The sequence below is a fragment of the Camelus dromedarius genome, chromosome X (genome assembly GCF_036321535.1).
Source record: "Camelus dromedarius isolate mCamDro1 chromosome X, mCamDro1.pat, whole genome shotgun sequence".
NCBI lineage: Eukaryota > Metazoa > Chordata > Mammalia > Artiodactyla > Camelidae > Camelus > Camelus dromedarius.
Genome location: NC_087472.1, coordinates 32318196 through 32345736, shown reverse-complemented (window position 1 = coordinate 32345736; position 27541 = coordinate 32318196). Strand labels below are relative to the sequence as shown.

General features: G+C 37.8%; 1 protein-coding gene and 1 pseudogene across 1 annotated transcript in view; both read right to left on the bottom strand.

The window, feature by feature from the left end:
- Positions 1-27541, bottom strand: part of IL1RAPL2 (interleukin 1 receptor accessory protein like 2) — a 1161988-nt gene that overhangs the window by 568373 nt on the left and 566074 nt on the right. The gene's annotated exons all lie outside the window — the stretch shown is intronic.
- On the bottom strand, positions 840-20225 carry LOC105089025 (transcription elongation factor 1 homolog; annotated as a pseudogene).

Genomic DNA, 27541 nt, shown 5'->3' with positions numbered 1-27541 from the left:
TAATGTGCACACAAATCACATGGAGATCTTGTTCCAATGCACATCACAATGGAGTAAGTTTGAGGTGAGGCCTGAGATTTTGCATTACTTACAAGCTCCAAGGTGATGCTCTTGTTGTTGGACCACAGACATGGACAGACATAGAAAGGTTCATAGACAACCAAGTTCTTGAGTAATCCAGGCTGTTACTCGTCAAACACACTGGCGATTTTAGATCAACATCATTAGAACCTGTAGTAAGAACTACAATGTGAGGCATTGTAGGAGGTCACAAGAAAGTAAATCCCTGTCCCTGTTTTTATTATGGTTGCACTCTAGTTCAAGAGGAAACACTAAAAAGGAATAGTTTTCCCCAAGGTCATAGAAATGATCCTTCATGCTTAGTGCTCTTGAGTTACCTTTTTCTCTTTTGCATTGGCTGCTTTATTTAGGGGCTTGTGACTGACAACTGTCTCCAACCCAGCCCCTCCCTCCTCTACAACAGCAACCAAACATGAAATCGGGCCACCCTGCCAGGGGGCCCCTGGGACTGTGGCTGGAACTGCAGGCCCAAGGCCTTGGAGGGCAGGGAAGGAGGGTGGGCAGTCCAGTGCACACGGACAAGTGCTGGTGACATGGGTGAGGAGGCTGGAGAGTCCTGAGGCAGCCTCAGCTGGGCCTGCCCTCCCTGGGATGTCCTGACCAGGGCCCCAGCGGAGCCAGGGGCCAGAAGAGGGAGCGAGTCAAAGGCTTTGAGAGCTGAGAGAGGCAGTTCAGGCCCTTGGGGGCCCAGCAACCCTTCAACTCCACCCCGTGCCCACGAGGACACCCCCACAGCCACACCTGCAGCCATACACACTCACACTCACACGCATTCCACACACACAAAGGGCTGCAAAGGCCCTGGACCCACACCCCAATCCTAGAATGTCTCTGGATTGGTACCCAGCAGGCGGGGCTGCCAAGGGGGGGTCGGTCTTATGCATTGCTGCTGATTGGCTGCCTCACAGGCATCTATCCAATCGCTGTATACATCCACTGGTTCTGATAGATAAGTGATGGGTGTCTGGAATTCCGCTAGGCACACGGTACAGGAGATCACACCAGTGTTGCGGGCCCTATCCATTTTCACGTCACAAGAATTCTTGTGGTTGCAGAAGGGTTAGGTGAACTGGGTCTCTGGGGTGCCTGTCATCTTCTTCTTGGGGGGTGGCTTCCGTTTTGACTTCTGTGCCCCATGTCTGCAGGAGGGCAAACCTGCACTCGCCGATCCTCGTAGCAACTGCCCTCTTAAGTTACCCTTTGTGCAACACGGTATTTAAATACTTTCTTGAGGGAATCCAAAGAGATCATAGATTGGGGGAGAGGGAAGAAGGCTGAGGGAGTGAGCATAGAACATATGTGGGGGATTTAATTTCACAGTGTAAAGTTTCCATTAACATTGAACAAAGCATTTTTCCTCCCTCCCTTCACTGAGGGGGGCAGTTTACCCTTGAACCAAATGTGTGAATTAAATTTAGTTAATATCTCACATACTGCAGAGGAAATTTCACAGCTTATAAAGGACTGGTATGGTGAACACCACCTTGAGACAATTCATAGTAATACCCTGAGTCTTGAGGTCCTACAAGATCATTATTAAAATGGGTAGAAATAGGACTCAGGGTCTCAACATTTTCACCCCTCATTGAATTTTCAACATTACAAGTAAGCATAATTTGATAAAAATCAAATTATACTCCTGAACCTTGAAAGGTACATGCTCCTCAACATTTTCATCTGTAGTATAATTTCAGTGTTAAAGCTAGGTAGGATTCTAATAAAAATGAAATTATACCGCTGAACTCAGCACGAGGCACCAATTTTTTTAATAACAGTTTCGACCTATTCTCATTTCACCAGCTGAGTGTTTCCTATACCTTGTAAGAACTCAATAATGGAAATTTTTTAAGAGTCTAGATTCTGCATTGTATAAAAATCTTTAAAAAATGAGAAGTTTCTTCCACGTTTGTGACACTGGTATCTTTTACCATGACTTCAGTATGCAGTGGCCGGTTTCAACCTCTCCCTGTCCATTTTATTTTCACCTGCTCTTCGTGATGTTTAATCCTGGTCATTCATCACTTGAAATCTAAGTTTCTCTCCTTTTCTGATGACTTGGAGCATTAAAACTACCTCTCAAGAGAGATGTGTATGTTGAAAACGGCTGTCAAGACAGCCAACTGGAATAGCGAATGTAGCCCTTCAGGTGGTAGGTAGATGATCTGGAACTCTAAGTCTATTCTGTCTAAAGATTCTTCAAGCCCTGAAGAACATCTCAGGACTGAGAAGTCTGATTTTTTTTTTCCCCTTTTTGTTATCTTACATTTCTGAAACTTTCTTCAAATTTTGGAATAAATTTGGAGGAAAAAACTAGTGTTCTATGTTGGGAATCTTTGAGACAGCTCAGCATGTCTCCACTTTAACACCATATAATATATTGATAAAGAGTGTGGCCACTGGAGCCAGGCCATTTGGAATTTGAATTATGTCTTTGTCACTGTGCAAACTTAAGAAATTTATACAGTCCATCTATGCCTCACTTTCCTCATCTGTTGAGTATGATCATGATAATAATAAAATATAATAATGGCTATCCCATAGTGTTATAATGAAGATTAGATGAATTAATCTCTATAAAGCTCTGAGAATAGTACCTGGGACATAGTAAGCACTCAATAAACACTAGCTATGTTAATGTCAATTATTATTTTTCATCTTAGAAGAGAGGAGGAATGACTTTTGTAAGTAGGGAGAGTATTTGGGCATATAGGGAGGAGAGCGGAGGGAGGGGCCAGGGATATAGAGAAAAGTAGCATTAGTAAAATGTGTGAATGGAGACGTGATTAAAGCAGAGAGCTGTAGAGTCAGGTATGGAAGATGTGATGGGGAAGAATGGCTCCTTTTCTCACCCTTACCAAGTGACCCACTTACAGACTGACAGCTGTAATAAAAACTTGCTCCAGAAAAGTTGAAATATGGGGAAGAAAATTATAGAATGGTACACAGAGGATAAAATATAATTATCTTTCTTTAAATCTGTGTGTGCGTGTATGAAAGCGAGAGACAGAGAATGCATATGACCTAAATAGGATATGAAAAATTGCTAAGCCCTAGAAGTTAGGGCTTTGTTATGTTCACTTGTAAAACCAAATCTGTAAGTGGAGGATCCTAAACATTTGCTATTTTAAGCAGCACCTATATTTCAGGTGATAATTAAGTACTCTAAACTTCTATCAAAATTATTGTCAAGTCTTTGATGGCTCATTGATTTTAGAGGCCACATCAGGTTTCTCTCTCTCCCTGGGTGCTTATAGTAATGTACAATAATAAAAATTAAATAACATGCTGAATGGTGATTTAAAAACAGCTGTGCACCGTATATTTAGGAGAGACAGAAGGGGCAGGAATATAATCTAAGTATATTCTGTGTGATTCTCCTACTTTACACTGATATAAAAAGAAATCTATCATATATAAATACCAGCACAATGGTGAAAAAAGAACATTTAGAAATCCCACCAATTACATCCTCCCATCCAGAGCAATACCATTGTCTTAAACAATCAACCCATTTCTTTACCAATCCCAGCAAATATCAGGGATGTGAAAAACCTTAGAACTCATATATCATCTCAATAAAACATTATGAATGAAATAATGTCATAGTGGTGTTTATAGAACAAGGTTATCTGAAATTGTGAACCTTTAAGAATAGTATAGAACATATTTTCTTTAACCCATTCTCCCCCTCTAAGAATACTTAACTTTAAAAGATTTAATTCATAGACTCTCTTCAAAAAAAACTTTTCTTTTTTATACTACTGATACATAACAACGTTGGGGCAATGGCTACTGACATTCTTCATTCTAGGAAGGAAGGTATTATATGTAAACAATGGAAATATCACCATTATGAAAGTAAAGTTTAAGATTTTCTTTACAAGAGAGTTCATGGACAATCACTTACAAGATTTAAAACATTCAGTTCCTGTGACTTCAAGAAAGATTCCAAGACTTCATTCCTAACATCAAGGAGAAATGTCAAAATATGTAAGACACGACTTCCAGATCACAAAAGGTGCTATTTAGGCGGAGTTCGTGTCTGCCTATGATTCAGAAAACCAAAACTGTGAAATGGATGGACTTTTGAGGCATCTTATGTATGTTAGCTCTTCTTTTCATTCTTTTCCTTTGATAGGCTTATCTTTATTTTACACTCAAACTTGCTCTGTGATATTTTCCTCTTTCCCTGTAAACCTGATGTTTTATTCCTTGAAGAGACCTCCCTTTGTCTTGCCATGCTTTTTGTATACAGCAGTTCAGACACAGAAGGCCTCTTTAGCTCCTATTATTGTTATCGATGGATGACAGGCAGAACCCTTAGGACCCTATTGAAGGACATTTAATACTTTGCATTTCTATTCTATGCCGTTTCCTGCTGGCACTCATTCAATTTCACACAGCTCTTGCCGCAATCTCCCCAAATTCGTTCTGCAGAAACTCATCACTTTTATTTTTACCCCCTTTGCTTTCACTTTGGTCCCAATTACCAGCCTAACTAGACTCTGGTTTCTGTTCACTTCAGGAGTACCCTCACTTTTCACATCATCATTTTTCACATCACCATCCACTCTCTTGATATGCAAACCTGAGCCTATGAATTGCTTCTGTTTGCTCTCTCCTGAGTTTACCTAACTAGGTAATAAGAAAGCCCTTTACCATGTCACATCACTTAGTGTATCCATTTATTAAGATCCCATGCTTAGAAACATCATCTCCAAACTTCATTTTAAAAGATGCCCAACTCACAGACATAGAAAATAAACTTACAGTTACCAGACGGGAAGTGGATGGGAAGAAATACATTGGGAGTTCAAGACTTGCAAATACTAAGTACTATATATAAAATAGATAAACAACACGTTTATACTGTATAGCACAGGAAACTATATTCAATATCTTGTAGTAACCTATAATGAAAAAGAATATGAAAAGGAACATATATATGTATATGTATGACTGAAACATTATGCTGTACACCAGAAATTGGCACAACATTGTAAACTGACTAGACTTCAATTAAAGAAAAAAAGAATAAAAGATGCCCAGTTTTCCCATGGAGTTCTTTTAAGAATCAACACTCTCCATATGCCTTTCTTTTGGTTTTTCCTCTTCAGAAGCAGTTATTTAACTGTTCTTGAGTATGTTTGACTTGGGCTGTAACCAAGTTTCAACTTCCCTCTTCTGGTTAGTAACAGGATGTCTAGAAAGCCTCAAATAGAGACAAGACAATCATCACCTAATGATGAAACAGGTTGAGCCTCCTGCAGTCCAGCTTTCTTACCATGATCTGTTTATTATTTAGTGAATAGAGTGAAAGAACTCAGTCTCTTGGCAAATGATTACACTGAATAACTATTACCAAGGGCCTACAGAGAATGATTTTCTATAGAACAGATGAGAGAAGGGCTGTCCAGAATCCTGGAGACTAGATATACTCTCACCTGAGTAGCCCAGGTGTTCCGTACAGACCACAGCAGAAGGCAGTGTTTGGAAGTCCGAGATAAGGAATTGGCCTTAAGAAGACCCAATGTTAGGTAACATAGGACATCTCATCTGGTGGCTAGGGCCAATTTTTAGGATAGTTTGGGAGCCACAATTTAGTTGGTAGTGCCAGAATGGGTCAGATACAGGGTCAGGAGAGCAAGGGGTGGGAACAAAGTTACTTAAACTTGGGCACCAGGCAAGGATTGGGTTAAAAGGAACAAGCAAGAGTAGATGAAAGCTGACTTGCTACTAGGCTAAGGGCTCCAATAGGTCTTCATAATTCCTTTGATTAGAGGCCAGATTGATCTTTAGGTGCTGGAGCAAGCTCGGGGTTAAAGTATACTAGCCGAGGAGGTTTAAGGCAGAGAGGCAGCAAGTCAAGCTTGTGATTATAGCTGGAGTTCAACACTGAGAGATTCTTATAATTAATATGTATGATTTAATTATAATCAACCTGTAGTTCTTTGGACTTTGGATAGCACACTGGAACTAGTGTAACTGTTGTCAACAACAGGTGCCATTTCAAAGTAACCTTTAATGGTTAGAGTGCTTAAACATACCAGAGATTAAGCTCTCTTGAAAGCATATTAAAAGATTTCTTAATTCAAAGTTAATATTATTTTGTACTTCAGTAAATGTAGTTATTGATTAGCTGAGAGTGTTTCATTAGAAAAGCATCAAAGTTAATGAAGGAAACATTGTACCACTTTTGAACATTAAAAAAAGAACACTTATACCAACAATGAGGCTACAGACTGATGGTATGATCAGTGCTTTCAGATTCCCAGAACTGTCTCAGGTAATTCTCTATTTTCAGTTGAATTGCTAACATTAAGTGATCAAAAAAAAAAAATCTACAGCTATACACGGAAAGTGGGTTTCTAACTGGAATTCCATGGTGATGACAGGTATTCTTTTCCTGGAGCTTAGGCTAGGTCAGGAAAATAATCTTCAGAGAGGAACTATTAGGAAATACGTAGCTTGCTGAGAGAATACATTCCATATAAAAGGAATAGCACAATAAAATATACCCGTGTATGATGTGGTAGGGAGTGAATCTACAACTAAGAGGTTTTAAGGAGGAACTAAAAGAAGATGAAGAGAGGGGAGGGTATAGCTCAGTGGTAGAGTGCACACCTAGCATGCATGAGGTCCTGGGTTCAATCCCCAGCATCTCCATTAAATTAATAGTAAAACCTAATTAACTCCCCACTGCAAGAAAATTTTTTTTTAAAATAAATAAAAGAAGAAAGAGCTGAAGAAGGATGGGAGAGCCACAGAAGAACAAAGATAACTTAAAGGAATGAGAGACAGCAGAGAAATATGACCCAAATAGTATGTGGAAAGGAAAAGGAACAGTATGAGTGGGAGAAGCAATGATGTTGAAGGAGAAGATTAAATGGTAGAAGACTCAGTAGGAAATTGAAAACACCAGACATGAAATTAAACATCTGCCTTGTACACAGGGTAAAATGTCACTTGGCATTATCACCATCATAGGACAGAATGTATGCTTCTACTAAAGCAAGCCTGGGGAAAACTTTTTAGGCCAGACTAAGTGAGCATCAAGCAACATTAAAAAAAAAAAAAAGTAAACAACAAGTAACTTTCTATGACCTTAACTAGAGAATTTATTAAGAACATCTTCTTTGAGTTCCTTCCTTCACTTCCACAATGTTGTTGCAGAAAACTTTATAACTGTGCAGATTGGTCTCACTTTAAATGCATGGCTACAAATCTCAAATGTCACAAACACTGCCACCCAGAGATGTTCCTACACTTCCCTAGTATGTTTACTTTTGCCCTTTGGAAAAAAAAAAAAAAACAGTTTCACACGTTATCCACTCTCCTCAAATTGCCTGCAATAGCTCATTTCACTGCCCCTCGCCCCTCCACACTCTCCCACCTCATGTACACATAATCTCAGCTGATAATCTTGCCACACTCTCAGCCTGCTACTGCTACAGTGGATGCTGTGTCCCTGTATCCCTATTCCTAATAAAGAATTTAATCTAAATTTCTCAAGACGTCACGCTTACAATTGTCCCTTCTCTCTCCTGTGTTATCAATCCTTCCCTCTCTATGGGATCATTCCCCTCTGCATTTAAAATACTCTAGTAGCTCTTATTTTAATGAAACACACAAGAAACTTACCCCTTATTAACATATTTTTCTCCAACTACTGTCCCATTTTTCTGCTCCTCCTTGAGGCAAATTTTGAAAGTGCCATCATATTCATTGCCTCCACCTCCTCACCCACATTTGCCCTCCAAACCCACTCCAGTGGGGCTTCTGCCACCATCACTTCACCAAGGCTACTTATGTCAAGGTCACTGACTCCTATATTACTGAATAGAATATTCACTTCACGTGATACAGTTGACAACTCCCTCCTTCTAGTAAGTATACAACACTTTATACAGCTGCCTTTCTTTTGCACTACCAATTTTTTTTTCTTCTAACCCACCAGACGTTCCTTCTTTATCTTTTTTGCTGGATTCTCCTTTTTTGTTCAACCTTGTCGTGCGGTCATGTCCCAGGACTCTGTCCTTGGCCGACTTTTTTCCCCATAGACTATCAGTGGGTGAGGCCATGTATTCCCACACATGGTGTTTATATCTACATACTTATGAACCCTAAATTTGTATCTCCAGCTCCAACCTCTCCCCAGAATTCAGTGTCTTATGTTCAATCACCCACTTAACTCATTAACTTGAATATCTAACAAATAGCTCAAACTTGTATCTCTTAAATAGAACACTTGATTTCTACCCCTAACCAGAAACTGTCCCTCCTCTCCATCTTCATCTCATTAGATGGCACCACTATATACACAGCTGTGAAAGCTAAAAACTCAAGGTTTCATTCTTTGAGAGCCACGTATGTAACTTTAAATTTTCAAGGAGCTACATTGTTTAAAGAATAGAGAAACAGGTGAAATTAACATTAATAATATATTTTTGTTTAACCCAACATATCCAAAATATTATCATTTCAATATGCAGTCCAACAGAAGATTATTACTGAGATATTTTACATTCTGTTTTTCACAGTAAGTCTTAGAAATCCAATGTGTAATTTACCCTCAGTACCTCTCAGTTTGAACCAGCCATTTTTAATTGCTCAATAGTCACATGTGGGTAGTGCCTGCCATGTTGGGTGGTGAAGTTCTAGGGTATTTCCTTCGCACTTAGAGTAAAATCCAGAAATTTCTTTGAATTCACAAAACCACAGAGGAAACAAGACTTGTCTACATCATCTCTACCTACCCTCTTCCCTTGCCCACATGGTCCAGCCATGGTGGCCTATCTGTCCCTCTAGCTTGCCAAGTTTTCCCCACCTTAGGTCTTTTACCCTTGGCAGTACATCTTCCTTCGGATGGTCATCCCCAATCTTCATTTGACTGGTTCCTTCTTATAACTCATATCTCAACTTAAACATCACCTCCTATCTAATCAAAAAGAAAACTCCTAGTCTTTTTAATTTTCAATATTTGTCAGTATCTGATAATTCCTCACTTATTATTTTGTAGTCATTCTCCTCCCACTAGATATAAGCTCCCTGATCACAAGGACACTGCTGCCTTATTAGCTATTATATTCCTAGGGCCTAGAGCAGTATCTAGTATATAGTAGGCACTCAATAAATGTTTATTGAATGACTAAGTAAATTCATTGAAGGCATGATATTCTCTTCATAGCCAACTCTTTGTTATATCCCTAAGAAACAAGCCAATTGGCTTTGGCACGACTGCTTATTGGCATGTATGCTAGAATCAAAGAAGACATCACTTCATGTGAAAAATAATAACCATTCTCAGTCTGTCCATAGCTCATTTCCACTTATCTTGCAAGTTTGAGCCTAAATATTTCCTCCTTAGGGAAGCATTGTCTGATCCTATAGACTATTTTCCCCCTACTGTTTGTACCCAACATATTCTCCTTTATATTACTCCTCATACATTTAATTACTTGTTACATGCTTATGGACTATATTCTCCGTGAGGGCAGAGGTTGTGTTGGTTTTTTTTTTTTATAATCTCTTTATCTAGTACAGTGCCCAGCATGGAGCAGGAGCTCATTAAATGTTTGCTAGATTGAATTAAACTGACCTGGCTGACACTGGCACTGAGGCTAGTAAGTCTGAACCTCAATATATAATTGCTTATTGAGTGAATTTAAGTTCCAATTATGAAAGAAAATTGAACTGTCATGTTTGTAGGATGACTATAGGACAGGAGAAAAAAATTAAAGCATACAACTATATATTGCTCTGGTAGCAAAACTTCCCCTTCTTTTATTAACCTAAATTAAGAATCTGATATTCAGACATTTCATTTCAGAAAATTTGAGAAGGTTCAAGCCACTAAAATAGCCACATAAGCGAGTGGTCGGGTAGATATGTCTCTACTTAATTTAAAATAGTGTCCTGTTTGGAACTCTGCAGGTTGCTAGAGAAATAATAAAATGGTGACACCCTTTCAGGAAGAGAGCTAAGAGGGATCAAAGCCAGCTTATGAGTGGCAAAGAAGATAATCCTCTATCACATGAAGGATTGATCTCTTTCAGTATGAAAGGAGACTAGCTCTGACAGATGTCAATACATAGAAAAGTAGTACTTCCTGCTTCTATCATAAAGATCAGTTGGAGCAAGTGCCTTAGCTCTTGAGACTGTTTGAACTCCATGGCAGAAACTGCAACTAGAAGACTACTCAGTTCAGCCTGACTGCCTGCCTTTACTTACGTTTTCTTGATAATTAGCTGATAAATTAGTAAGGACATTTTATGAAACAGATCAATGTTTCTGAGTACAATACCCTAACGCTAGGCACAGGTCCTCATACTCTTATGCTACTGAGATAAACCTGCACTGTTCTCTTTTTGATCAGCAGGTTTTATAATTAATAAGTTACTTTTCACAAATATTTATTGATCATGTGCTATGTGCCAGACACTTTTCTAGACATGGAGTATACAGTAGTGAACAGAACATATAAAAGCCCCAGCCTTCAGGAGGCTTCTATTCTAGTGAAAAGAGACAGAACAATTAGATAAACCAATAATTATGGAGCATAATATAAGGGTTATAAAGAGGAGTAAAGCAAGGTAAAAGGACAGAGAGTGATGGTGAGGGCAGGGGGTAATTATTGTAGATAATGTGCTCAAGGAAGGCCTCCCTGAGGAGGTGTCATTTGAACAGAGACCCAAATACAATGGAGAAGAAAGCCAAGAGAACTGCTGCGGCAGGGAGTTTTAAAAAGTGGAAACAAAAGCTTTACTGTTGACATTTTGCTCAAGGCTAAAGCTTTGAATGCTCTAGAACAATTTTCAGTAGCATTTGGGGAGCCTTCCAAGCCTTCCTCTGTGCCCCTCTTCTGCTTGGGAAGCCTAAAATGTTCAGGCTTTTTTTTTTGTCCCCGTCTAGACCAGGTACCCAGAGGAAAGCTGTCTGGCTTCCCAGCCATATGACTGGAGCCTATTTATTCTTGCTCTTGTGTATTAAGCACTGGCATTACAGATCTTCCCTCAAGAAGATCACAGTTGTTTCCTTGGGGATGGGTTTGGACTGTAATACACTTTTCTTAAGCCCTTTTGGCCAAAACCCTTAAAATCACCTGATTAGGAACATTTCTTCAATTCAACTGTGCATCTTCAAAGCTTCATCCCAGTGTCCTCAGAGTAGATGGCCTTGATTTTGGATTCTTGGCCTGATAATGGCTTAAATATAATCTAGCCATTTGAACTATGTGAAATTTATTATGGGGGTTAAATTTTGCTCTTGTTGTTTGCTTGTTTTACATTTTTAGGGGGTATCATTTTTAAGAAGTGAAATGTACAGATCTTATGTGTATAGTTCAATGAGTTTTTTCCGAGGCATAAATCTGTGTGTCCCATATCCCAGTCAAGTTAAATGGTATTTTCATCACCCCAGAAATTTCCTTTCTACCCTTTCTAGTCAATCCCTCTCCAGAGGTAACCACTATTTTGATTTTTTTTTCCCAACACAGTGCAGTTTTGCCTATATTTGAACTTTACATAAATAGAATCATACAGTGTGTACTCTCCTGTGCCTGGATTCTTTCATTCATCTTTATGTCTGTGAAATTCATCCATGTTGTGTGTATTAGCAGTTTATCTCTTTAAATTGTGCAGTGGAATTCTATTTTATGAACACACCACAATTCATTTACTTATTGATAGAAGTTTGGATTCTTTCCAATTTGGGGCTATTATGAGTAAAGTAGCTATAAACATTTGTGAAAAAGTCTTTCTGTGGACATGTTTTCATTTTTCTGGGGTAATTATCTAGGAGTGGAAGTTGGATCATAAGGTATGAATGGATTAATAATTTTAATGTATACAAAATTTTGGCTCTGAAGCCAGACTACCTGTTGGTAATGGTATGAACATTCTTCTGAGTCTTGACTCTGGCTGACAACACACTGTATTAAGATAGTATAGCTTAGTGGTAATGAGTAAGTTTTCTAGAATCGGACTGCCAAAGTCCATATCTTGGCCCCATTACTTAAAAGTTGTGAGGCCTTGGGTATATTATTTAATGACCCTGGATCTTGAATTCCCTTTATGTAAAATACACTTGTTTCATAGGGTTGTGTAGTGAGAATTCATTGAGATATCCTCTGCAAAAGTAGTTAGTACAGTGCCTGGGAGCTTTATAAAATTTCAATTAATGTTGACTTGGGGGTTGAGGAGACTTAAGTCCTACCTGCACTTGCCTGAATGCCTCAGTGAGTTATAACATCAAAAATGAAAGGCAACCATATACCAAAAGGTAAGTAGTTAAATCACAGTGAAAGACCAAACTGAGCTTAATAGGCAACAAAATTTAAGTTAAATGATCTCCATTAAATAATATTGCATCACCAAATATTGATTAATTTTTCACCTTTACCCTTCAGAAGAACTTTATCTTCAGCAATACTGTATTTTCTTGTTAAATTAGATTGGCATATATATATATATATATATACGTGTGTGTGTGTCTATGTGTGTGTGTGTATTCACACTTCCTTGTGAGTAAATTGTTGACATTCACGGGGGTACCAATAGTAACAGTTGAACTTGTAAAATTTTCATATAAGGATCAATTCAACAACATCATTAGGGACAATAAATGTCAGACTGAAGTATAAAGATGCCTAAACTATAAGAAACATTCTACTACTTGGCAATTAATCATTTATATATGTTTTACTTATTAATTTCAATAAAATCAATTTCCCGACTCTCTGCTGAATATAGTTTTGGTTAGCTAGCATTAGGTGATGAAAAACATAAATGTACAAATATCAGGGGAACTTTTCTTTCCTTTCAAGTGATTCTACCAAGTTTGCAATATAAAGGTACTCGGCTGTTTGATTTCATAACTGCAGCAAATGCCAGGGCCGCAATCCAAAACAGGTGATGACGACCTTTGATTTCATTTCCAAAGGAAATTGTTATCACTGATGCTGCTGAGGACTCTAACTCAAGAGAAACTGAAAATCTAAAATCTAAAATTAAAATTTCCTATTCTTCTTCAAGCTAAACCATTGAACAGCATCACTTAAGTTAGGGGTGGCCCTCATATTGGTATAACCTTTCCTTAATGACACTACTGGTGATATGAGAAGTCAATATTCTTTCTCTAACAAAGCCATGGGGGCCATGTTGGAGGCTGCCATCTTTCTTGATGTCATCCTCAAAGGGTAGGAAAATGCGCCCCATGCCCCTGCATTTGGGTAGCCCTCTATCTACACTCTGAAGCTGTAATGTATGGATGCATTGAAAATCACTATGTCTTTCAACCATCATATCCTGGAAAATGTTCCAAATTCCTATAAAATAAAAAGCACTCAAAATTCTGGAGGAAAAAAAAAGCTCAAATGAAGTAACTGTGCATGCCACAAACAGCTGTACCGGTTTTACGGGCTTACTTAACCTGTCAGTTATTAACTGAGTTAGGTGCACCCTTCTGTGTACCTCTCCTGTACTCCTTTAACTCCCCGGTTTACCTCTATTATACTACTTACTACACAGCTGTCAGTTTGATTTTTTCCTAAAATGCGAATCTCACTATGTCACTCCCTGCTTAGCATCCTTCAGTGGTTTCCTGCTGTTTCCAAGGTAACATGCAGACTCTTTACTTTGGCCTCCAAAGGCCCTTCATGATCTGGCTGTTGTTTATCTTTCCAGCACCATCTCCTGCACCGTCTCTTTTCCTTCCATCCCCAGTATTAGCCAAACTGGCTTACCTGCAGCTCCTGCAAGAAGCCACACTTGTGTCTCTTGATGCCTTAGCACATATTTTTCCTGCTAATTTGAATGCCTTTCCTCCATCTCAGTCCAACTGGCCAATCCTCCTTATTTTTAAAGATTCGACTTTAGTGACATTTCTTCTAAGATCATTTTTGGTTTTGCTCACATATGACCAGTAACTCAACCCTGCATAAAATGCAGACGGCTCTCTACTGCTCTCCTTGAATATTATCACAGCACTCGAATCTTTCACAATAGTGGAATTTCCTCACTAGTCTCCCCCACTATGCTGTGAGCTTGTGATAGGCAGGGACGCTAGTTTATAAATTTCTGTATTCCTTACAGCCTGTCTCAGTGCTTAGCTCAAAGTGGGTGTTCAAGAAACGTTGAACAATGCAACAAAGGGAGGAAAACACACCCTTGAAATTCCAACTGATGCACTCATTTCTATTTTTGAGCTCTTAATAGACATAGCTTTGACCTGTAAACCTTCAACATGAACAATTGGAAACACTCTGGGCCCAATTCATTATCACCTGTGACCCTCTGGACAGTCGGCTGTTTTCCTGCCTATTGGAAGGCAGTCCTCTGGCATTCTGTCAATTCTTTGAAAGGTTTTCTGGCCTCCTGTCGATGTTCTGGTCACCATCTCAATTTCCTCTTGGGTCCTGATTCTAAGATTCTTATCCTTCCTCTGGCCACTGGGTGGACCCCTCTCCTGAGTCTCTCTTTGACCAACTCAAGTAACTTGTCTGGTCCCTTGATCACTGATCCCCAGGCTTGTATAACATGAACTATTCCTTTGCCCAGATTGTTTATTAACTTAAATGTGCTAATATATTAACATTTAAAAGAAAAAAAAACAGTGAACCACTGAATAGAACCCAAAGTAGTATGTCTGGAGCCATAAAGCTCAAGGCCTTCAGTAGCAAGCAGTCTCCCCATTCATTGCTCCCCAGTAACAACATTTCCTTAAACTTATAAGGAAAAATTCTGTTCTAATGTCTGCTGCTGCTAAACTGAATTTCAGGCCTATTCTCATGCATTCTGTCACTTTATGTGTTTTTTTCCCCAACCAGGCTTCACTGGAGCTAATAAGGTCAAACATTCCTATTAAAGTATTTTTTTTCTCTAATAGGCCCTAAACATCTTGTAGGGGGAGGCCAGTATCCCTGCAGTAATCTCAATTCCAAAAAAGATGTGTTTAAACAGCTTCAGAAGTAGGATGCATCTGGAATAAAACAGCTGTTGACCTTTAAGTATAATTTTGTAACACAGGTCTTTCCATTGCTACTGACCTCAAAGCAGGTATCAAATAATGCATTTGCCTTATTGAAGAATAATTTGCAATATGCTTTAAAGGTCTTCTCCCTCTCTTGGGCCACTGACGTTTTCGTGCTTTTGAAGAGTATTCAGTGTCTGCTGTATTTTTATAATCCCTAAGTCACCTTATACTCTTTTGCAACATCCACTGTATCTCATGATTTGCTGTGGAGATTAGTGCATTATTGATACTTTTCCTTTCATATACCTTGTAAAGAAAAAAGAAAAAAGCAGCACGGATGCAGGACTGTTTCAGTGTCATTTGGAAATCTCTCATTATGTACTGCTACCATTTTTTAAAAATATATCCATCCCATAGGGGGAGTTGGAGGTGGGGAAGTCATTTGTAAAATGTTATACAGTTTTATTTGCATGAATCAAATAAGGAAGAAACTTCTAAATCTCTCAGTAGTCAAGCAAAATAGTAACACTTTCCTGGGATTTTTAAACCACACAAGGAAAGACATGACTGCATCTTTTTACATCTTATACCCGGAGAAATCATCAAAACTTTCTATTATGAGTAATGAGATGTGCATTGGCCTTAAGTGTGTCAACCTATGACATAGATTTTGGTGATGTAGGAAGGAGAATTCATCCTTGACTTAGCAACAACATCCAACTGCCTACTACAGAAAACAATTGTGACTGAAGTGACTCTCACATTTGTTTTCTGTACTAGGCACATACGATGGCCAAGAGCCAAATTGTTTCTAACTTCTGCACAGCAAACAAGGAGTGATGAATTAACTACTGAAACACGAACCAGAACAGGGGAACTTAAGCAATGCTTCTAACTCCTTTAAAGGCAAGAGAAAAAATAGAAGATACAGCGATGGATTCTTATACCACATATAATAAAATGAAAGAGATGATGAAAAAATGCAAGAGAGGATGACATAATCAGTTTAAATATCTAGTCTGAGATGATTCAGGAAAACAGGTATAGACTTGGTTAAAACTGATTTTAGGGTTTCCATCTGAAATCCAGACTAGAAAGGATATTTAAACAGTTTCGAACCAAGTAGAAATTTAGCTTGCTGACACAAGAAACAATTCTGTGATGAGAGAACATAGTCATAGGGCCATTTCACCCCCAAACTTAAAATATCTCAAATATTGGAGGGTAAAAGGCATTGTACAAGAGTACAATGTAACAGGTGTGATACTTGTCCCAGGAGAAGACATAGTCCCAGGGAAAAAAAGCTGCCCATGATACACAAACAGGAGTCTCAGAGAAGTGAGACTTATCCTTGACAATAGTGTGATTCTTTACTCTTTCACATACGGCTTATTCCCAGGATCAAGTACAAACTATGCATTCTGAGTCTTGTCTCCCAGATATGATGGGACGCAGGGCCATCCACACTCACTCACCCAGTCCTCTTCAGGACTAGAAGTGAAGATGACCCACTCTAGTGGACATTATAAAAATGCCAGAGTATTCAGTACCCAAAGTACAACAAGAAAGGCCAAACCCTATGGCTTCATCTGCCAACAGGGCTCAAGATGTGCATCCCTGGATCCTGCAGTGAAAGTAACTACAGGGTAGTGAAAGTGCTAATACATTTCTTATACACAGCACTTCAAGGTCACCAGGATTTTCTGAGGAAAGGTGTATACAATTTGTCCACTGACTTCTAACTGTGTCCCCGTGGCTGGGGTGAAACACCCGTAATTGACATTTGCCTCTTCAGCCAGGCAGGAAAAGAAGAACAATAAAGTAATAAAATGGGAGAAATCTAATTCACTTTATAAAAACTCACTTTGTGGTCAGCTCTGGAAAAGACTCTATAACACCTTAAGTATAGTACAAACAGTGTGAGCAGTTTGTACTGCTCACCCCTATCACCACATTGTCTGTAAGCATGTAGATCAGAAAAGTCTATGTCCGTAGTCACTAAAAATCACATACCTGAGGTCAAAGGGTAAATCAGTGAATTTGTTGGACACAGTTTTGAAAACATAACTTCTCAAAAGCATTTTAGTACATGTGGAGTGCATGTTTTTAAATTAAAAAAAAAAACAGGCTTTGAGAAAAGTACAATTAAAAGTAAAACAAAAAATATTTTAAGCAGTAGTATTGTCACCGTAACTTCTCTGACACTCAAGGCTTAACTAGAATGCGATCAAAGATCATGTGCTAACAAAAGATGGCAAAGCCTCTATATTGGTGCCTTTCTATCAATAAAGCTATAATGAAATGAGCTGCAGTATGCATGTGACTTCAGTCTTTGATGCACATAAAAATAGAAAACTACATCCAGTTCTCTGTGAAAGACTACTATTAGGATGCATAGAAACTACGATGTCCTGAAATTCATTTATAAAATTTTACTTAACCAGGCATTAACTCCTAAGTAGAAATCAGTCCCAATGTCTTAGTGTTTAGTGAGCAAGTAGAAAATTTAACCTTGGTAAATTAAGCTAACCTCAACATTGCTACCTAAGCATGTTGGTGACAGCTGTCAATTCAGAAGCACTTTATAAAAATTGAAAGATGACAAGAAAATGCTGAGTGGATATGACAGTGATGACAAAAATTTGCTAAGGCACGTATCCCTGTAGGAAATGTCTCCGCACCACAACAGATGGCCAGTGGCCGTGGAAAACTACTGAAACCAGAACTTGGGAAACTTATACTCTTCATTCTGGGGGACTAAGGACTTAATATGGAACATTTGCCCAAATCTCTCAAAGCAGAGCTTGGTCTTAGAGTCTCATGGATGTTGGCAAAGGTGTTTGTACTATGCCTTTGGTTGGCAAGATAAACTAAAGCATCTAGAAAGAAAAACACTGAAATTTTCCACTAATACTCTACCAATTTTATCAGACACGCTTCACTGTGGAGGCTGGGCTATCATACCTATTGCCTGGGGAGAGAGACATCGCGCAGGTAATGAGTGATCCACTGAGAAGTACACATGCGGGTCAGACCCATTTGTACTTGCTGTCACAGAGCAGCCGAGGGCTGTTCTGCGTCATTCAGTGGGGGCCACCTTGACCCCCAGGCACTCTGCTCCTGATGAAGCTACAATGTGGACCACCTCTGAGGGCAACAATTCTGAGCAGTAAAAGGAAGGGGGCAAAAATAGGAGACCACCAGTTATCTAACCAAACAATGAGAGTGCCTGAAAATTTTCATTTAGGACCTAATTAGATAAAGGGCACAGAGCAAGGGAAAGAAAAAAAACCTCACTGATTAAATAAGTAAAGAACAGTACATTTTCATAGTTGAGAATAGCACAGCTGTATTCATGAACAGTATGCTCTTTATTCTGCTTCAATCCCTAATTGTTCAATTTTTCTGCATTATACTCAATTTATAAACTACCTCAAAGTCTTCTGAAAGAAATCAGGGTATAAATTCCAGATAAACAAGTTACTGCCACTACCCTGTGTACTTGCCAGAAGCGTCTATCACATTGAGTCACAGGCCCAACAAGCCTGTGCTATCCCTCGACCTTTTCAAAAGCTGCACTGACTCACATCCCTGGAGCACCATTTCCCACGTTCAAAGGGTCATTCCCCTGCACAGCCGGGACTGCTGAGTAAGATATCTGCTCACAGGCTGGGGCAACGATGTGCTTATTGTCGAAAAAGTCAGTGAAATCCATTTCAAAATGGACCATATTCCTTACCACCAAAATGTGAAGAGATGGGGATGGAGAACAGACTGCTACATGGGAGACTATGGGGAACAAGGTCCCTATTTGCGGAGCGCTGCTTTGCCAAGCGAAATACATCATATCAGCACAGTGCCTGTGAGGCTGACGGACATTATACATGCATTGTATGCCATTTCTTAATGCTTTGTTGCAACCAGAAAATTCCCTGCAGAAGAATAATGACAGCAAGTAACTGTCCGTATGTTTGGCACTTGAAAGAAATCAGGGCAGGATTAAAAGAGACTGACACTGTTTCTACACACCAAAAACTAGGCAATTTAATCAAGTGCGAGAACAACAGATGAAGTCAGAACAACTTTTAAAAATGCCAGTCAAATGGTTGCTTTCCTGAGTTCAGTGGCAAGTCTATCCAAATGCCTCATAGGCCGTGACTTTGTTCTTTAGGTTCTTTTTCTCAGCAATGATTTTTGTGGAAATTCATGTATAATGTACATTCTAATACCAAGACACCTAACAGCCTCCTCTTTCACTCAGATAATTCAGCTAAACTACTGGTAATGCAGAGAAAGCAACTACTTGATAGGATTTGAAATTTTTAACTAGTTGTTTTGCTTCTATAGACACGGTCTGAGGCTCCTTCTAGCATACGAATGTGTATTTGTGTAGAACGCAGACTTGAAAGGAAGCTTAAGCAAGCTATCAACTGTAAGCATGGAGAGCGCATAATCATAACAGCTATTGAGTATCGGATACTTATTATGGGCCAGACTCTGTGCTATCCAATTAGCATGGTTTATCTTATTTAATCCTCCAAATAAGGCTTTAGAAGGCTATATTATCACACTTGTACAGATAAACAGGTTTAGTGAAATTCCAAGTCCTGGAAGAGTCTTCACTATGGCGAAGAACATCAGAAAAAAAATCTAGAGACCAATTCTGAGCCCTCAGTGCTTCAGAGATATTGAGCAAAGGGAAAGGAGACTATGGAGAGAAATAGTCAAGAAAAGCTTGGGATTTGAGCAGAACCCTGAAGGATAAAGAGCAAGAAGGGAAGAAAATATTGTGAAAAAAGATGCCAAAGGTTAATGGGTGACATCGACTCATATAAAATTAGTGGATTGGTTTGAATATGTAACACTGGCCTAGGGAGTCTGCTGCTAGCTTTTCACTTCCTTTTGTATATCATAACTTTCGAAGGTAAAATGCCAACATTGAAATACAGGTTCATACAAGGGGACAGTTTGTAAATGTGATGCAGCTGGATTTCTGGAAAAGACAAATATTTGATAGCTCCAAAGACATTTGTTAAATGCTTCATTTCTGCTGAGAAATGTTTTTCTAAGGGGAAGAAAATCATGTTATGTATTACCTGTCTTTCCATCACCAAGCCAAAAGCTCCTTCATTTTCTTGATCCTGACACTCTTTGCTAAATTCTGGGAAATCCATGTGGGTAGGATAATTCTCGCAAGAGGTAGTAACTATAAGCTGACATCTGTGAGGACAGTTCCAGGTTACAATAAAACACCTACTCTTCCCAGCGTGTATAGTCTGTCTGTTACCAGTCATTTCATCATCTCACTTAGCTGTGAGATGTCAATGGAGTTTTTTAGTGTTTATGTTTGTAATTAAAATATTTTGATATGGGACTCTGCTATTTGAGCACTATTATCTGAAAACACTCAAATCTTTTCTAGAAAAACGCAAGCACTGATGCTTAAATAAATTTACAGATTTTTAAAGTGGAAAAAAACATTTAATTCAAATGTCTGTAAACACAGAGAAGGAAAAACTAGGCAAATTTGATTTTTAATATGGTTTATTATTTTTTTCTTATTCCTTTTACTTGCAGTCAGTTTTAGTCATTTCTTCCTATTTGGTCCATAACCACAAGTTAAAAATAGTAATACATCACTTTCATATATTCATATATAGAGTCTAGTAAGCCATCCAGGAAGACTAGGATATGGCAACACTCAGTACTGTCACACCTCCAACCAAGCCCAGATCTAACTTATGGTGAAAAAGAATATGAAAACGAATATATGTATGTTCCTATATGACTAAAGCATTGTGCTGTACACCAGAAATTGACACAACATTGTAAACCGATTATACTTCAATAAATATATATATATATATATAAATATAAAAGATAAAAATAAAAATTCCACTTAAAAAAATAAAAAATGCATAATGATTCAAAAGACCAAGAACTTCAAATTCCATAACAAAATTCCTATCATAATTTGACCTTATCCTGGGATATATAAAAATGGATGTTGAAGCATTCCTCGAGAAATATCTTAATGAGTTTCTCTACTATATACCCTGTTGTTCCTAAGGAAATGGGAGGTGTGATGATGATGGACATGTTTCATTCTCATGAATATCTTGAAATGCCAATTTTCAGTAGATCATACAACAGTCAAGACACACAGAGGCTAGAGACGATAAAAGAAGTGTCTCATTCGCTTCTAGAATTGTTGTGTCACTTGTAAAATAAGAACCAGCAGTACTTTCCCCGGTGAGACACATGATAAATGACTGACACTTAAAGGAAACAATTACAATTTCAGTGGAACTGCTATAAGAATTGAAGTGATTTTATTAAAGAAAATAGACTATAAAAACATTACCTAGGTATATTATAGTATATAGGGTTGGTTTCCGTTCAGGAAATAATACATACTCAACTGTTAAGCTTAAAAACTAAACACCACTAGAGTTTAGACTGCTAACAGAATGAAAAAACTTGCTTTTTTTTTTCATTTGCTTTTGGTTTTACGTTTACCTAGTTATAATCCCCTATATATTATAAACTCTCATCCAATTCAACTTGATCTAACAACTTTTTAATTTTTAATTAATTTTTTAATTGAAGTACAGTCAGTTTACAATGTTGTGTTAATTTCCTTTATTCAGCATAGTGATTCAGAGACATAGATATATATATAGATATAGATATAGATATATATTCTTTTTCATTATACGCTATTACAAGATATTGAATAGTTCCCTGGGCTATACAGTAGGACCTTGTTTATTTTATATGTAGTAGTTAGTATCTGCAAATCCCAAACTCCCTATTTATCCCTCCACCCCTCACCTTCCCCCCGGTAACAATTTGTTTTCTATGCCCATGAGTCTGTTTTGTAAATAAATTCATTTGTGTCATTTTTTAAGATTCCACATATACGTGATTTTTCCTTCTCTTTTTGGCTTACTTCACTTAGTATGACAATCTCCAGGTCCATCCATGTTGCTGCAAATGGCATTATTTTAACAACTATTTTTTGACAATGATTATGTCTTAGGCACTCTGTTGCACATTGTGAATGGTTCAAAGATGAATACCATATGGTTTAACCCTTGAAAAGTTCGCAATCTAATGTGTGTGCTTGGGGTAGAGGCAAAAAGAAAAACAGAAAATGTCATAAATAATTACAACACAGAATATGAGTGCCTTAAAAATATATACAAAGTGTTATATATGTAAATGAAAGGGGGATCCCATGCAACTAAGGAGACTAGCAAAGACTGGGTTTAGAAAGTGAGATTTTAAAATTAAAAAAAAAAGTGGGGGGTGAAATTGGGATAAAGACTTCATAGGCAGAAGGCACAGATCAAAAACAAACTAATAACTAACTCCATCTTCCAAGAATTGTTTCTGTTTAGGGTGGAAATGGGAGAGGCCGCTTGTGGAGGAAAGATGGAGTAATATCAGTCTGGGTTTCTTCAAAAAACATGAAAAAAAAAAAAAAAGCCCACTTTCATAAAATGTCAAAGGGAACAAAAGAGAACACAATAAAAGGTGAGTCTCTCACCCTAGACCCATTAACCAAGAGTGACCATTTTCAATAATTTCTTTTGCATCCTTGGTGATTTTCACATATATATGTGTGTGCATACACACACATATATATTTCTATTTCACAAATGGGGACATATATTGTCTACCTGCTCTGTATCCTGATTTTTCTTCACTTAGCATATCTTGTAAATATTTCCCTAACAGCATATACCTACCTTTTTATTTTTATAGACTATGTAATAGCACTCTCTGGATATGTCACATTTTATGTGATCAGACTTCTATTTGTGGACATTTAGGTTGCTTCCAGTCTTTTGTTTATACAAATGATGCTGCAAAGAGCATCTGAACGTACATCTGTGCACGCATGTATATCTATAGCAGGATTTCTCAATCTCAGAACAATTGACACTTTTGGCCAGATAATTATTTGTTGTAGGGTATTGTTTAATACGTTATAGAAGGTTTACAAATATTCTTGGTTTCTATCCACTGGATTCCAGTAGCACCGCCACCCTGTTGAGACAATCAAAAACGTCTCCAGACATCGCCAAATGTCCCCTTGGGGACAAATCACCATGAATCAATAGGACAAATTTCTAGGAAAGGATTTGCTTCTAACTATGTTACCTGTTCAGTTGCCAACACTGTATATTATCAAAAATTAACATTTACCACTCACTTTAATCTGCATTTACTCATGACCAAAACTTAAGATTGTTTCCTATGTTTATAAGCCGTTTTTATTCTCATTAATTGAATTGCTTGTTATCTCCCTTCCCTTGTATTAAATAGTGATCCTGCACTGATTCATAAGAATGCAAATTATTAGGCTTTTATCTACTATACATGTTGCAAGATATTTTCCAGCTTTCCCCTTCAGTCATTATATCTTCTTCTGTAAAGAATTTAAAAATTTATAGTGACATTTATTAATACTTTCCACTAAGGTTTCCATATTTGCCTTAGGCCTTTTATATATTTCATGACCCTTACCCACCTCCATGGCCAGTGTTTTTAACTCTAATACTTTTAAAATTTATTTTATTTTCAAATCTATGATCTCCTTGGAATTAATTTTGATATAGAGAATGAGATAGGGAATCGTCAGTTTCAACATAATCTTCTATTTTAATATGGCTAATTATATGTTAGTGTTGGGTCTATTTCTGGGATAAAACATCTATTTATTTGACATGTCTTCCTATTTCTGTACCTTAATTACTATAGTTTAAAATATATATTATAAAGTTAATCCTTACTCATTATTCCTACTTTTCATAATTTTCCTAGCTATCCTCACATGTTTATTTTCCTATTTTGTATGTATTTTGTCATCATTCTGCCTAGACCAAAGTTCCCTGAGTATTTTAGTTGGAATCACATTAAATTTTAATATCTTTTAGTATTATCTTCCCATCCAAGAACAAGGTATCTGTCTTTCTATATATTCGCATCCCTCAATAGAGTTTTAAAATTTTTCTTCATATTGGTTCTCTACATTTCTTAATAAGATCTTAATTCTAGGTTTTACCTGCTTTTATCAAGGGAATCCACTATATATATTCTATATTTCTGTATATATGTATTTATATAATTCTAATAATTTCCAGTTAGTACTCTTAGATTTTCCAGGTATAGCAATCATATTTGTAAATGATGATCATTTTGTCTCCTTTTTTCCAAGTTTTAAATATTTTACATCTGTCTTTCATCTAATTGTTTTAGCTGATACATTCAGAACTGAGTCAAACAATAGTGGTGATATTGCCTTATTCCTAGCTCTGATGAAAATACTCTTAGTTTCATAGCTAACTATGATGCTGGTTTTTGTATCGGTATTTATCAATACATTTTACCGTATAAGGAATTATTCTTCTCTTCCACTAACTTTAACTGGAGGTCTATAAATGATCCAGAGTAGACTAAATCATGAATCAGTGTAGAAAACAGATTAGAGCTAAAAGGGTCTAGATCAGTGGTTTTCAAAGTATGGTTTCAAGAGCAGCAGCATCAGCATCACCCAGAAACTCATTAGAAGCACATATTCTCACTCCCCTCCTGCGTCTCCTGAATCAGAAACTCTGGGGGAGGAGCTCATCAATCTGTACTTTAACAAGCCCTCCAGATGATCTGATGCACACTAAAACTGGAGAACCACTCATCCAGTGCAGGGGTCAGAAATTACAGCCCTCAGGCCAAATCTGGTTCTGTTTCCTGTATTTGTAAGTAAAATTTTATTCAAGTATAGCCACACTCATTCACTTATGTATTGTCTAAGGTTGCTTTCAAGCTACAGTGGAAAAGTTGAGTAGTTGCAACAGACATTTTCTGGCCTGCAAAGCCTAAAATATTTACTATGTGGCCCTTTACAGAAAATGTTCGCCAACCCTGACCTAGATCAGTGATTCTCTGCCTTGGCTGAACATTAGAATCATGGGGGACACTTTGAAAAATACTCATGTCAGAGTCCCATAACCTACCATTTAAATAGAATCTCTAGGATGGGATCCATGCATGAGGGTTTTTTCTTTAAAGCACCCCACTTGATTCCGGTCTGCCATATTATCCAAACCAACTAATATTCATGAATCATATCTGCATGTCTTTGATGTTCATTGAGGTAGAGACTTGGATAGAGAGTTATTTCTTCTTTTTCATGGATACACAAGAAATTAATCCCTGGCACAGTGCAATACCATGATAAAGTCAGGTAATACAATATAAAATGACAAGTCAACCATTATGCATACTTCTCAGACAGAACCAAAGGAGCTTTTATTTTTCCCTGAAGATTTTATTTAGGAATTGGTTGAAATGAATGAATATAAATTATACTAGTTCTATAAAGTAGTTATTGGGCATTTTCAAACCCAAACTGTATTAATCAGTGAATGTTGAGTAATGTGCACTCACCATCTAATTTCACAGATCATCGAAAATACCAGTGAACCTATCATAGATCCATAAAGAGTATGTGATTGCAGAATGTTACACACACACACACACACACACACACACACACACACACACACACACAAGCCCATGCACACATACATCCTATCACTGTTATGGAGTATGTGGAAAATGAATCATATATACTTGAAAGATACTTATATTTATGTCTTGTCATTTGCAAAGATATCCTGTTTATTTTTTTATCTTACAGAACCTCTTAGAACAGGATTGAGAGAAACTTGGTGTCAAAAATATTAGAATAGTAGCGGAGGAAGCACAGACAAGTCAAAAAGAAGGCATTTTGTTTCTCTTCTGACCCAATTTAAACTCCAAACTTAAAAATCTTCATCTATTTCAGGACTTATAAAGGTGGCCCAAGGAAGGTATACAACACTTCTGATGTTATTTGAGTCCAGGGGCATAGAATCTATTTACTAGCCCTAAGGGCACTACAAGATTCAGGGGTGATTTCTTATTTGGAATGGCAGCTAGGGGCATTGACCCCATTAATGTCCATGAGAAACACGTACACTCAGAATGTTTTCCGTAAAGCCAAACTGATATGCGTAGGACATGCTCAGCATTCCTGAGGGAAATGATTTCGTGTTATGCAAATAGTATTACTGTGTGAGATAACATATGAATAATTAGATTTAGAGTGAAATCTCCTGGTTGAAAGAGCAAATCTAAGAGTTAACTATTGCCTTAAGACTATTCAAAAATTTTTCTTAATATCGTGTGAAGACAATATCTTTTTGTAATTTTAAAAAACAAAGCCCAACACACAGATACTAAAATCTGGAAAACTCGATCATAGCTCAGTTAAATCCAGATCTTGTTTCTGCAAACCCATGGTTACCACTCACAAAATGCTGTATCAGATTCAGCAAACTATTCAATATCAGATCGTTGAGACCCCAAGAACAATGGATGCTTTGATCGTGGTAAGCAGTCACATGGGATGAGAAGAAATGGTTACTATTACCACCTTTCCAGGATAAAGAAACCCAAGTAAGCAATAATGACCATTAACAATGACAAAATAACACCATATTTATATGAACTTTCTACCAGTAGAGAAAATAAGATAACAGTCATTTACCACTCCAATTTGCTGGCTAGAGCTTGCAGCATCAGCTCCATTGTCCAAATAGGGGATGCAGAGTCCCAGAGAAGGTGAGTCAATAATAAAACCGAGAAAACAGAGATTGTAGGGTTGTCCCAGGGTTGTAAGAGAAGCAATTAAAAAAGAACAATTAAGGTCTTTAAAACAGCACCTTCTAATATCCCTAAACTAGGACATGGATGTCTTATCCCAGTAAAAGAAAAGGCCTAATAACATACAGCAAAAATGAAGTTCTCTCAGCTTCAGCCCTAAAGTGTCCTTCTCTTCCTTAGAGTAAGATATGCACCAAATGGCCTTGGAGGTGGTTGTCACTAGCAGTGGCTGGTGATTTAAGAGTTTCCTTCCCTTTGCACCTGGGGCAAGTAATTTTTCTTTTTGTTAGTGTTTCCTCTTAAGATTTAACATCTTTTTCTTATAGAAGTCAATAAGCCTAAAGAAAATTAATAAATTACCTAAGTCATTACAAAGAGGTCAACTTAGCCTTTCTGTATTTTACCTTTAGGTGCACGTGGCAAAAATCTTGGCAAGACATCAGCTTCCCAAGTGTATTTATTTACCTTAAATCAGTTGGGGCGTGTGATAGGAGACAGACTTAACCATGTCAACATTTTAGAACTCAATAGTCTAACCCTGAATTAGGAGGAAGCAACATGGCTGGAAACATTCCTGAAGCAAGTCAAACCAAACCCTGCAACTCTAAAGAGTGGCTTGGAAACAGCCTGGTCCATGACACCTGAAACAGTCAAGAATGGCTGCTTCTGTGAAAGCCACAGGGAAAGGAAACAAGAAACACAACACACATCAACCTTTTGAAGTTTGGCATTTCTGTTGGTAAACTCTCCAGGAGGCCAGTAGTGTCTATTCTCC